This window comes from Onychomys torridus, chromosome 11, assembly GCF_903995425.1.
Source record: "Onychomys torridus chromosome 11, mOncTor1.1, whole genome shotgun sequence".
In the NCBI taxonomy this organism is placed as follows: Eukaryota; Metazoa; Chordata; class Mammalia; order Rodentia; family Cricetidae; genus Onychomys; species Onychomys torridus.
Window position 1 is genome coordinate 48,730,464 of NC_050453.1, and position 14,271 is coordinate 48,744,734.

A 14,271-nucleotide genomic window follows, 5' to 3' on the forward strand; every position below is an offset into this window, starting at 1 on the left:
ACAAAAAATAGTTTACTTTTAAATAAGGCAAACTAAATCTGTGACTATCTTATCTCAGGTTCTTGGCCATTCAAACATGGGTTCCAACTCATGGAAAAGGCTTTAATTTGATCAGTTAGTGTTTGGTTACTTCTACAACTTTTGTGCCACTGTTGTACTGTAAGACCAATTGTTAAGTGGTTTTACTAATTAAAAAAAAAAAAAAAAAACAGAGCCAGATATTATTTATTTTCTTCATGGGACTTGGAGGGAGTTGAAGATTAGAGAGTTGCTATAGTTTGCCTTGTTAACAATTTCAGAAAAAAAAAATCTCACTGAAAAGGCATAAAGTGTATAAGATTGAAAGACATCAAAAGATAGTTTTCAGTTGGTAATACAAGTTAGGATAGAAAGTAAATTAGATAAATTTGGACTCACCGAAATAGGACAGATAATGGAGTATTTTCACTGAATTTGTCAAATGCAAATGGACTAGACATTGTTAATGTATTTATTGCCTGTATATATTGCATATAATTATTGTACTTATTGTATATAGTTTTTCTTATATTAGTTATAATATTTTTTATTTTAGACAAAAAGGAGGAAATGTGGTGGTATTTTATTTGTGCACCCCAATAAAGCTTATCTGAGGATCAGAGGAAAAAGACAGCCACTATATTAAACATACAGGTCAGGCAGTGGTAGCACATGCCCTTAATCCTAGCATTCAGGAGGCAAATATTCATCAAGATCTCTATGAGTTCAAGGCCACATTGGGAACAAAGGTCGGCATCGTGGCACATGTCTTTAATCCCAGAAGTAATTAACCATAGAGTTCTGGAGGTCTGTAGAGACAGACCCGATTTAAGCGTGAGTATTCAGGAAGTAGCTCTCTCTTTGGCTGAGGATTTCCTAAAGGTAAGATGTGGTTGGCTTGTTTTCTGATCTCTCAGTTTTTACCCCAATATCTGACTCCAGGTTTTCTATTAGTAAGACCATTTGTCAGTTTGTTCTACATTGTACCAGTGTGTAATATGGGTATGTCATCACTGTAGATCAAAAAATTTATAGCCATATTGGCATTTCCCTTTTTCCTATGATAGTGTACCTTCTAGTATCATGAACACTAGTCAGTAGTGTGGAAGGCTCTAGATAGGCATCCTCTCAATTTATCTGAGTTAGATGAACTATGTAGGAGTTTCTTGAGCAATCCAGCTTTATCATCAGTTTGTGGTTGATGAATATTTTATCTTCTTTATTTATACTATGTTAATAAAACTGAAATGTCACTTGGTCTTTTCTTATTTTCAGATTAATAAGAAACTATGAAAATTGAAGAACAATTTTGAATTGTTAAAGGAATTTTTAAACCAAGACACATTCATTCCTTAGTTCATATTTTAGTAACTATCAAAAAATGTTAGCTATTCCTATTAGCAAAAACAAACAAACAAAAAAAAAAAAGAAAAATAATTCCTACTAATTAAGCTTTCCTAATCTTGTAAGCTCTATGGCTGTGTATCTACCTTGTTTTCAAGCAGCATTTCCCTGATGATGATCTATCAAAGTCAGAGCAAACTGGAGATAATGGATAATTAAGATATGAACTTGTGTGGGTTAAAGACAGATGGGAAAATGTGATCCTGAGTACATATATGAGGAGTTTCTGGAAAAAAAATCAGTTAATCATAAGATTAAATAGGAATTGCCTGTATCAATATCTTGAAAGCAAACACACATAAAAGCACAGGAATGATACAGGAACTCCTTATCTGCAGCTGGTATACTGTTTCCTTTCCCTTGAACTCTGGAACTCTAGATTTCAGACCTTGAAACTTTACGTCTTCTCCCCAGAAGTTTCTCAGACTTTGAATCTCAGATGAGTATTTTACTACAGGATTTTTAACTTGAACTGAGGTCCACCATTAGCTTTCTCAATTCCTTAGATTACAGAATGCATCTTATATAACTTCCAAGCCCCGACAATGCCGTAGTACAATTCGTGTAATAAATTCTGTCCTATTCTATTATCCCTCATCTTCCCTTATCTCTTGCCTGATCACAACCCTCTTTTCCTCTTGTCCCTGTTTCTCCCCCTTTCCTTTCTCTGCCATATCATCTCATAATTACGTATATATAATCTGTTCTTTTATTGATTCTGTCTATTTCTCTGGTGAACCCTAACAGACACAGTAACAAAATACACTTAGTGAAAGATGCATTGGGTACAGCTTACTAGGATAAGTTTGGAAAAGGGAAACATTAGAAACTGGGACAACTCTCTTGTTGTTAAGTCAAAGGTATAGTCTATGTTAATCATGTTAAAAGCCAGTACATCTTTTTATAGTCCCAGATAAATAGAAAATGGAGATCTCAAAATTTTAATGAAAAATAGGAATCCATGCAGTGAGGTAAATTTTATAATGATTCTTCTTATAGAACTTTGGATTTTCAGTAGAATCCAACTCAGAAGATACACATTTTTGTGTACAATTCAGAAATAAGGATCAGAATGCCACCCGAAAAGCCTTAACTTGAGAGCACTGGGAGAAAAGTAAGAAAAGAGATAAGTTTGAAAGCATTTCAGTGTTGGACATAAGTTAAGAGGTCTTTGTCTTAAACTGTCGTTTTCTACTTCAAGGAGCAAATGGAAGGCTTGTTTGAAAATAAATGGTATTGCAATTGGGAGGCTAAGATGCCTGTGTGTACAGTCGAGAACCAAATTGAGATCTAGACGGTAGTACCGTGAGAATCAGAGAACCACTTGTAGATTAGTAAAAATCGTGTCTGAGAAGTAAGTATAATGTTACAAGATAATTCACAATGAAACTTTCTACATGCCTAAAAGAAGAGCTGAATGAGGACCTGAACAATGATCTTAGCCCTCGAGGAATTCTTGTTTGATACTATTTTAAATTCTGCCCACTGCCAAAGCTGACTCTTCTTGTGCTAGAGCCAAGCAAAGGGGGCTATACTTTTACATGCATTCACCACAGCATAGTGCCTAGGCAGTTAGTAAATACTTGTTATCTCTTACTTTATTTGGCTTGGCATATGACAACATCTGTCTCCAGCTGACAAAATCTTTCTCAAGATAGACAACCTAGCAAGCCAAAAAATTTGTCACTGTTTATTTCAGAAAACTCCTAAATCATAAAACTGAAGACAGGAATCTTCTCACCTGAGCAAATAGGACTTATCAAATCACTGCTGTATAATTCAACATAGTCTCCATATTGTACCCAAAATTCCTAAGCTATAGTCCATCATAAATCCTGTTGAGTTGAAGCAGCTGTCTACCTTGAAAGATCTACTTTCAAGAACCCAAGTTCAAGCTCAAAACTCCTCACTTCACATTCTCTTCTGAGTCATTCCTAAAACTTCCTCAGTCTACTGGACAGAGAGTTCTACTGACCTTAACTTTGTCTTTTACTACGTTTCTAGTGATAATTGGTAAGTTGAACACATTTTCCAAATTTGTGCCTTCTACTTTCTTTTTAGCTCCATTGTAAGTCCTGGTACCTTAAAATCAATTTTGCTATGCCATTATTTATAACCGACAAGGGCATATTTAATAGTCAGTAGGCTAGCTGCTGGTGTTATCATAGATTATTTTACATTCATAAATGTATAGCCCTAAGTGCTGATCACACCACTGTGATTATGAATAAAGCCTACCAATAGACCTCTCAAACAAGAAGGATTGTTCAGTATTATAAAGGCTGAGAGGTAAATGTGGAATTTAATGTGCATAAGATCAAAATTCTAAATGATGTACTACAGGCATTACAAACAGAGAGAAGCCGAGCAACTAAACTATTATTAGTTATCATGAATAATTCACCAATGAAAGCATCATCAATACTAGCAAGAAGTAAATTTGTGATTTTAATTAATGTTTAACAAACCAGAACTATCCTGCCTTATAGAGCATGATAAATGACAAGGATAAAAGCACAATGTTTTTTATCATTTGACACTATTATTAAAAACCACATTCTTAAAAGGCTTTTTTTTTTTTTAGCTTACTCATCTCATTTGAAAAATTGAGATAAGCAAGCTACATTCCAGCACTTTCTTAAATTGAACTTTTCAAGTGCTATTTATGGAACATCATGTACGTCAGAGCAGTCATATTTTTTTCAATAAAATATGAAAAACAATGTACTACATCACATAACATTCAAAATTTACAATTTTGGATAGAAGTATTTTTAGATATAATTTAATATTTGCTTTTCTAAGGCTGACTGGTAGTGGGATTTATAATCAAACCTGACCTGTAAGAACTGTATCAACAGCCACAGATGTGTTCTCTAAATTAATACAATTTTATTATCCTGAGGAACTCTTAAAGAGGAGATAGATCCGTAGATAACTTTATTGTTCACTTGATCACAGACATTGATCTTTTCACCAGGGTTCATTGGCAGAGATAGACCACTCAGCATGCTTCTACTCTTCTATCACCTGCTCTACATTCATTACCTGCATCCATCTCTCCTAACCACTGCATGGCTACTGTTGCCCAAATGTAATAAGCCTCCTTCATCTTTCATGACCACATTAAAGAAGTCACCTTAAACTAGATGACAAAGAAAAAAAAAAAGAAATAATTTAGCACATCCCTACTGAAAGACAACAGAAAGTAGTTTGTATTTTTTGTGTGTGTGTGTAATTCAGCTTAAATTGGCTTTTGTGTTCATGGAACACATTATTCTTTGGTGAGGCAAGAGCTGACAGCTAGGAAACATAAAATGTAGAATATAGTAAGGTGAGAAAGACATGGGAACTTAGTTCTAATATTTTATAATATAAATATGCATGTCTTAAACACACATATTAATGATATATATATATATATATATATATATATGCATATGATCTACATAAACTCAAATGAGAATATGTTTCACATATTTTATGCATCCTCCAAACTATAACTTTTTAAACTCAAGAAGATATAGCTTATTTAGATAAAGGAGAATGTTTAAATTTATTCAGTTTTGTTTTCAATTTTTATCTGGTTCTCAAGAACAATGAGAATACATAAGATTCAGTTGGGAATGACAGTTTGTGTTTTGAAATTGAGATGCCAGTGACGACACATGGAGATTAAGATGGACTGGAGGGGGTATTTTCAAAACTCCCTCTGTGAAGCTCTGGTTTTGGGAGATGTTAAGTGTGTGTATAAATTTTTCTGCAGTTAAACATAGTTAGGGAAGCCTGCTCACATAAACCCCTTTAGAGGGTTACAGTGCTCATTATCATCATCAGTTTTGAGCCTCTTGGTAAACTCCCAAGCTCTTCTTAAGTGACTTGACAATATAATCCTTTATCAGAAGAACAGCTGTCAGGCTCCTTCAGATGCAACCCAATATCACTAGATATTATTCTTTCAGAAATCCTGACCTGTTGCTCAGGTGTATTTCAAAGTATGAAAACAAAATTGGATGCTGAGTTTCTCATTTCCTGCTACTAGCCCACCTACTATATAATTATTCAGTATCCTCTGCTTAACATCACTGACTGAATGCTCATTATGCTCTTGATATATTCCTGTCCTTTAGTTAACAGAATGTGTTCTAAATATCATTACTCATTATTATGCAGCTACTCATTATATATACTTGAGTCCAATAAATTAGGAATTCTACAATGATATTGAAGGATGTCTGGCTGTTTATGCTTTAACCACATATAAAGTGCTGGCACCTTAACACTCAAAATTATATTATTAGTATGTAGGGATATTTGAAAGGTAGTTAGGTTATTAAAGAATAACCTAGTAAATGGTATTACCACCCTAATAAAAAGCAGCCCAGCTTAAATCATTTAGTCCTTATACTATAGCAAGGACATAGCTATATTATGAGGCTCTCTATGAGCCAGAAAGAAGGTCAGTATGAGACACTGATCTGCTGACATCTTGATTCTGTACCTTAAAGTAGTGAACACTGAGAAATAAAATCAGGACTTCTCAACTAGTGGTTGTGACCCCTTTGGTGGTCACATATCAGATATCCTGCATTCATACTTTATGAATCAATACATTATGATTCATAATAGTATCAAAATTACAATTATGAAGGAAGCAAGGAAATAATTTTATGGTTAGTTGTCACTTCAAAATGAAGAAGTGTACTATGAGATCAAAGCATTAGGAAGGTTGAGAACCAGTGGTTTAAATGTTTCTCCAGGTTTGGCATTTTGTTATAGTTGCTGAAATGTTCCATCAGTTATTTGATACTGTTAGTCACGTTCCTTCATTCATTTCTCTTCTTGACCAACAGAGATTTACTTCAGTTATGAATTTTCTAGAAAAGATTTAGAATTCAGAGCTAAGCATGGTAGCACATGCCTCTAATCCCAGCTTTCAGGGGGCAGTGGCAGGCAGATCTCAGTGAGTGCTAAGGCCAGCCTGATCTACAAAGTGAGGTCCAGGACAGCCAGGCATCCAGGACTAGTCCACAGATAAACCTTGTCTTGGAAACAAACAAACAAACAATCCCAACATGATTATAATTCCATTTATTACACAAATGGAGTCTAGTTTTCTAATATTCCAGTATGAATATGTGGTTAAACCTGAGTTTGGTTTTATAAGTGTTGTCTTATAAAAGTTGATTGAGAACATCAATTCTTTGTGTTAGATTTTGTATTTCTAAAAATATTATGAAAATTTATCACCATCTTTTTGGAAAATATATCTCATATATCATTTGGTAATTTAAATAAAAAATGGAGGCATGAGAGAATTGTAAGGATCTAAGATACAATATGTGAATTAAGTGAAGGTAAATGGGAAAGGTTTTAGTATTTCAATGACGAAATAATCTATACAAGTTTGTATATAGTGAATATGGAAGTACAACAAAATATTTGTAATTGCAGCTAAAACCTATTTTTTTCTATTTAAAGTGTTGCTTTTCTTTGCTCAGTCTTCATTTTAATTTTGACTTAATAGCAATAACTTCCCCTTAATTGTTATGACTTTAATCATTTGTTTCTCCTAAAGTTAAGAACCCCTTTTTTTTTCTCCCCAGCATTGATTCTCTCAATTAATTTCTTCCTTTAACTGTATACATCCATTATTTGTGTAACTATGGTTAAATGAATTCAAATAAGTTCACTGTGTATTTTGTTCTTTTTCCTTGACTGCCTAATAGGCAAACAGACATTCATGCCTTATTTTCTGTGAATGTGTTTTTTGTCAGTGAATTCCTTGGATGATTTTATAATCTTGGTTATTATGAACAATTTTATAGTAAATAAGGGAATATATTATGTATATGAGATGATGATATCATTTTTTTTTTCTTTTGGATTATAGCCTTGAACAGACTAGGTTGGTCTTGTGGTACTTTAGGTTCACTTTTTGTTTCTAAAGTAGCTATAGTGGTTTGATTTCCCACCAGTAGTCTGTTAGAGCTCATTCTTCTCTCCTTGTGGTCAAAATTTTTGTCTGCTTTTGTCTTTGGAATTTTAGAAGGTATCATAACAAGCAGAACTATGTCTCCTCCCATCCCTTCCTTCAAGACGGAAAACCATGCAGCCCCTTTGATCCACTAGCCAGACTCGGTGACATCCTCAGAGAGTAAACTACCACAGTGACAAATCAATGGACAGGCACACTCTTTTCCCAAATCTTCCTTTTGGTTTAATGTTTCAAATAAACTATCATTTAGAAAAGAAGGAAGAAAATACATTAAAAACTAACGCAAGTATCTGTCTCCATTACAAAGTGTCAAAAGTGGAAGGGAAGTCAAATTCAATTTGCCATGATTTTCTCTGGTAATAATAGGGGAAAGTTGGGATCAAGTATGAGTTCCATTTCCAAAATTGCATTGGTTTTTAGTAGCTAACAATGACAAGAAATTAAAGTAGTTTATCTAAGATATTGTGGAGGAATCCTTATGCTTTGGAAAATGAAGATTGATTTTAATCGAAGGAGAAAAATATTGTGGTGGTGCATGCCTTTAATCCCAGCACTTGGGAGGCAGAGGTAGGAGGATCTCTGTGAGTCTGAGGACAGTTATTTGTTATTTTAAAACATTTTAAATTAAAATAGAATTGTATTGTTTTCCCAAATCACTTTTCACCCTCCAGCTACTCCCAGGTAGCTACCCTCAATGCCTCCCACTTCCCCATTCTCAAACTGGTAGCCTCTTTTTCTTTCTATTGTTACATATGGGCTTCTGTGCACAGGTGCGTGCACGTGCACACACACACACACACACACACACACACACACACATAAATTCAATCTACTGAGTCTGTTTTCATTCTTGATTTGTATATAGTTTTAGGTCTGACCACTTTGGATTAGGTAAACAATAAGGGAACTCATCCTAGAGAGAGGCTAATTCTTCCTTTACCAGCAGTCATCAGTTGCCTAAATTCTTTGCTAAAGATTGGGCTCCACAGAATTGTCATCTTTTCAGGGAAGCATGCCTATTGAAGTGTCATTTTATGTCAAGATGCCTGTAAAAGTACAGTGAATGACACATTTCAGAGGTTGCCAACAATTGCCTAATTTGCCCTAAGGTACAGTAAATCAGAGGGAAATCATCCTTGGTGTAGTAAGCCTAGCAAACACCCTGGGGTTGGTGAGGTTAAGACTGTTAAAAAAAAAAAAAAAAAAAAAAAAAACTACTACTACAACTACAACTATGACTACTACTTTGCAATACTAGCAGATTTTCTTTACTATATTCTAAATATAATCCTTATGTCCACAGTGATCATATTTATCAGCCTCTATTAAAAACTGTATCTTTATAGAAGATGGAGACAATCATAAAAACAGAACAGAATCAACAAGTGATGAGAATCCAAACTCCAATGGATACATCAACATCATAGCACCTGTGTCTATGGTTCAGTGAACATCATGGAAGTCTGCTCTGGAAGTCTCTCCTAGAAATAGTTACACAAGCAAGACTGGAACTATCAATTTGTATTGTAATAATACCATATGAGCTGATGAACAATAAGTAAGTTGTCCCATATTTTATTAGTCCTATTAAAATTTAATATTTTATTTCATGTTGATTCTTAAAATACTAATTATTTATAAATGTGCATATGGATCAGGCATGCCACACAGACCTTTTATTCTGTAACCAAACTCCTTTAGAAAAGCAAACTGGAAAATGAGATTCAAATGTAGAACTGTCACCTGAAAGAAAACTGCAACCTTACAGCTAAAGTTTCTATTAAAAACTAACATTCTAGTTATTTATGCATTGAAAGTCTGGTCATCATGGAGAGTATGACCATTCAAGTCCTTTAAAGCTTTTCCTCCTTTCTTCTTCCTTGGAAAACAGAAGAGGATTCACATCATTATGCTATAGAGAAGCTAAAAGAATTGTCCAATGTGTTAGAAGAGCATTGTGTGTTAGTTTAGGGCAGAAACATGGGAGTCAGCTTTTCATGTCTTTTATTCTTTTCTTTAGTTTTGCAATCATAGACTCAAATGTTAAAATATCAGTGTCACTAGATTGCATCCCCAAGAGACCTTGAAAACTAGAGCACTCTGAAAACTCATTGATATGTATGAAAGATAAGAAACTTAACTGAGATAGTTATGTTTCTCTTTCTATAGAAATAACCTGGCTCATGCTTTTAGCCACAGAAATTTCAATGAGGAAAAAGCTATGTGACAACAAAAATTCTGATACAAGTGCAATTGTATAAAGGGCAGGAATATTTTTTGGAGGCCAAGCAGTGTTACACATAGAGAACATGGAAGAATTATTAAACATGATAAACTGGATTATAGGAAGTAAATTGCTATGTAGGTTTCTTAATTTTAAAGACATTGGGAAGTGAATATTATTATGAGTCAACAATAGTGACAGGTAATATTTGCCAATAGAGTTGTAAGCACAGAAATATGTTATCCATTTTACAAATAAATGTTAAAAGATGGAAAATTATCAGTCATTAATAATTCAATAATTCAACTGAAATTTGCTTTTGATATCAACATGAAAAAAGTAAATAGGAACATTATAACAAATTTCCCTTATCAAAGAAGTAAAGTTTATTTCATTTATGCGTCAGTCCTGTCTTGTTTTCTGATTTGTTTTTAACAATAGGTCTTAGATAAGATGAAGCTAACCAGAGCAGAGATTCTGCATTGTTGTCCCGCTACTTTCCCATGGCTGATGTCTGAAAATTGTCAGCATTTAAGGTGCTAAGTCTTGGAATGGCTTGTATAGATGCACAATAAAATGATCAGCATATAGCTTTCTTTTTTTTTTTTTTTTTTGGTTTTTCGAGACAGGGTTTCTCTGTGTAGCTTTGCACCTTTTCTGGAACTCACTTGGTAGCTCAGGTTGGCCTTGAACTCACAGAGATCCACCTGGCTCTGCCTTCCTAGTGCTGGGATTAAAGGCGTGCTCCACCACCGCCCGGCCCAGCATATAGCTTTAAGACTTGTCAGGGGAAAAGGCTGAAAGAGTTTAAAGGAAATCTCCATTAGAGTTGATTTTAATAATTAATAATAACAATAACAATACTACTAATAATAGATGATCAGGTTATTTAATGATAGATACACTGGCAACATTGTGGACAAAACTTTTAACCTAGAAAATGCTTCTTGAACATATTGTCAATGAAGATGAGAAATTATCTAAGAAACATACTGAGGGTGGCTGTTCCATGTCTTTTCCCAGAGAAGGTTCTACAGAAAGACAGAAGCCAAGTAAAAAACTGTTGGGTATAAATCATGCTGAAGAGGAATAAAACTACATGTATGTTGGCCAGCAGAACAGGTAGTATTACATGACACCACTACTAACACATGTGGTGTTAGTACATGTAGGGAAACTGCACATTCTTATCGTTGAAATTTAGTCATGTGATTTGATATGGGCAGTAAAATCGGAAGGATGAAATTGGTTGTTGATTCTAGGAATATGCTGTAAGAGCCAGCACATAGTGCATAGTTTCCCCCTTATCTCACTGTGCTGTTATTCATCCATGGTCAGTGATCTCTCATCAGTCAGGAGACAGCAGTGATCATGAGAAGCATGGATTCTGAGGGTCTGCAAAGGTCATGTCACATACACAAACTGCAGGCTGATGTGTGGTGCTGTTAGAACCATACATTTGCTTTGTACTGTCACTGCACTGCAGAATGGAACAATTAACTAGGATATGACAGGAAAAATAATAACTGGAAATAGTTTATAATATGTTTTATTATAAATACTTCCTATCATTCACACTCTTCCCCTCCATCCCTTGTTTTCACATTAAACTAAATTTACTTAAGAAACGAAAAACTAAGAAACAATGAATGAAGTTATCTTTTAAAAAATCAACTTACTAATTCTGCATTTGGAATCATGTCAGAGTTCTGTTATTCATCATGATATTTAGTTAGTAGCTTAATTAACATATCTTGCATATGTTTATTAGAAGGTCATGTTTCCATGGCCTATTAAAATGAAAACAGGACAATATATATATATATATATATATATATATATATATATATATATATATATATATATATATATATATATATATATCAACATTGGCAAACCAAAATCATAACAACTCAAGATAGCAGTTAAGTTTTAGGTATTATTTTTTAATAATTGAAAGCATTATACTCATACTTTATGACTTTTTCAGGGAGATAAGGTTACTCAAACACTTCATATTCAAAAAAAAGTACTATTTCTTTCAAAGCTTTTGAAAGACAACCTCTGAACCATTGACCTGTACCAGCAAGGTGTATTTATACATGTCTAGGGCAATAGACCTCAGGAGTCACTTTGACCAGATAGTTTATATTAACAGTGTGATTTACTGTGCAATTGCCTTTCGAAGCTTGATGTCCAGGGCCATGCTCAACTAGTTTGTCCTTTATAGAACTAGACATAGTCAGCTAAGGTCATTCATACAGAGACTGACTGTGTATAAGGCAGATTCATAAAATGTGGTCTTGTAACTAAGGCATGGAGGTACTTTACCTTTTCATAGTATATGTCACTTCTAGGAGAGTTAAATGCATCTCTATAGCATTCCAGCCAGACAAATTTGTATATAGTAACTCATGGACCTCATTCTACATAATGTAATTCTTTAATGACCTTAACACACACACACACACACACACACACACACACACACACACACACACACATTTATATATACTCTTACTATATAAGTAAATCTCGGTATGAATACAACACCTATTCTTTTCTGTTCTTTGAAATCTTTTGGAAAATTTTGTAGCATGAAAATAGACCTAATGAGACCATTCTAAAGTGACAAAAATGAAAACATACTGGTGTATTTGAAGGTTGTTTTAATCACTACATCTTTTTTATAAAAATGAAATTCTAGAATGATTGACCATCATATGAAATATATAGCATTTTTCTTTAAATTAGTTTGATTCACTCAATGGTAACCTGTAACTATCATAGGAACTAAAAAATAATAATTTATATTTTCATTTGTTAAGTAAGGCACATCAAAATGTAGATGTTAGGTGAAACATATCAGGGCAGTAATGAATAACTTAAGGAACTGAAAAGTCTGTGGAAATTATTAATCAGTGCCATTCTAGCTTAAAGTAAGGTTCTGACCAAAAATGGATTATGGAAAAGGAAACTCAGAGAAAAACTAATTATCGTCATAGATACACTTAATGTTTTCATTTCTATTTTTCTTTTTCAATATTCTAACATAATGTAGGCATTTGTAAATTCTTGTCTTCATTTTGATGGAAATCTGTAAATTACTGAAAACAGTTCAAGGAAAAATGTAATTTATTATAGATATCTTATTAATGTAATATCCTTTTAAAGGTGAAAGTAGAAAGTACATAGAATGAAAATAAAACTTGGGAAGAATAAAATTAAACTACTAAATAAATTATATAAAATTAAAACCAAAGCAAAGTATAATGCTTTGATATCAATATATCAGCATAGATTTAGGTAGTATTTTTCCTCTTCAGCATCATACCGAATTTTGAATGGCATTGTCAAATCTAATATGTTAAAAATATATTGTTTGTTACAATCTGTATGTATTTATTTCAGCACAGCTATTTCCCTTTTTTAAAAAAATCATTTATGCACAACATTTTTACCTCTCCTAAACTCTCCGTGATCTTAGAAGACTTGTATAATGGTGCCACAAGAAAACTGGCTCTTCAGAAGAACATGATTTGTGACAAATGTGAAGGCCAAGGTGGTAAGAAAGGAGCTGTAGAGTGCTGTCCCAACTGTCGGGGGACTGGCATGCAAATAAGGATTCGTCAGATCAGACCAGGAATGGTTCAGCAGATTCAGTCGGTGTGCATGGAGTGCTAGGGTCATGGAGAACTTATCAGTCCTAAAGACAGGTGTAAAAGCTGCAATGGAAGGAAGATAGTGTGAGAGAAGAAGATTTTAGAAGTTCATATTGATAAAGGTATGAAAGATGGTCAGAAGATAACATTCCATGGTGAAGGAGACCAAGAACTAGGACTGGAGCCAGGGGATATTATCATTGTGTTAGACCAGAAGGACTGTGCTGTTTTTACACGACGAGGAGAAGACCTTTTCATGTGTATGGACATACAGCTGGCTGAAGCACTGTGCAGCTTCCAAAAGCCACTATCCACTCTTGACAACCGAACCATAGTCATCACCTCTCACCCAGGTCAGGTTGTCAATCATGGAGATATAAAATGTGTGCTAAACAAAGGTATGCCAATATACCGTCGGCCATATGGAAAAGGGTGTCTGGTCATTGAGTTTAAGGTGAACTTTCCTGAAAATGGCTTTCTCTCTCCTGATAAACTCTCTTTGCTGGAAAAACACCTTCCTGAAAGGAAGGAAGTAGAGGAGACTGATTAAAAGGATCAGGTAGAACTGGTGGACTTTGATCCAAACCAGGAAAGACAGTGGCATTATAATGGAGAAGCATATGAGGATGATGAACATCATCCCAGAGGTGGCGTTCAGTGTCAGACCTCTTAATGGGCCAGTTCCTCTGTCATTCTGTACGCAGTAGTGAATGTGGGAAGGACTGTAATCATAATATGTTCACTACTTGGCTATTGTTTCTGTTTTAATATTCAACTATAGTAGTGTTTTAAAAGTTAAATGAAGAATAAACACAAATATAAAAGCTCAAAAAAATCATTTATGTTGAAAACAGATTCTTCTCTCATACAATAATCCCGACCAAAGTTACTCCTCTCACCCCAACCCCCCAAACACTTCCCCTCTTCCCCACATCCATTTCCTCTTCGGAAAAGAACAGGCCTCA

At 34.2% G+C, this 14,271-nt stretch overlaps 1 pseudogene; it reads left to right on the plus strand.

The window, feature by feature from the left end:
• The first annotated feature begins 13,118 nt into the window (after positions 1-13,118).
• Positions 13,119-13,979, plus strand: LOC118593416 (annotated as a pseudogene).
• The last annotated feature ends 292 nt before the right edge of the window (positions 13,980-14,271 follow it).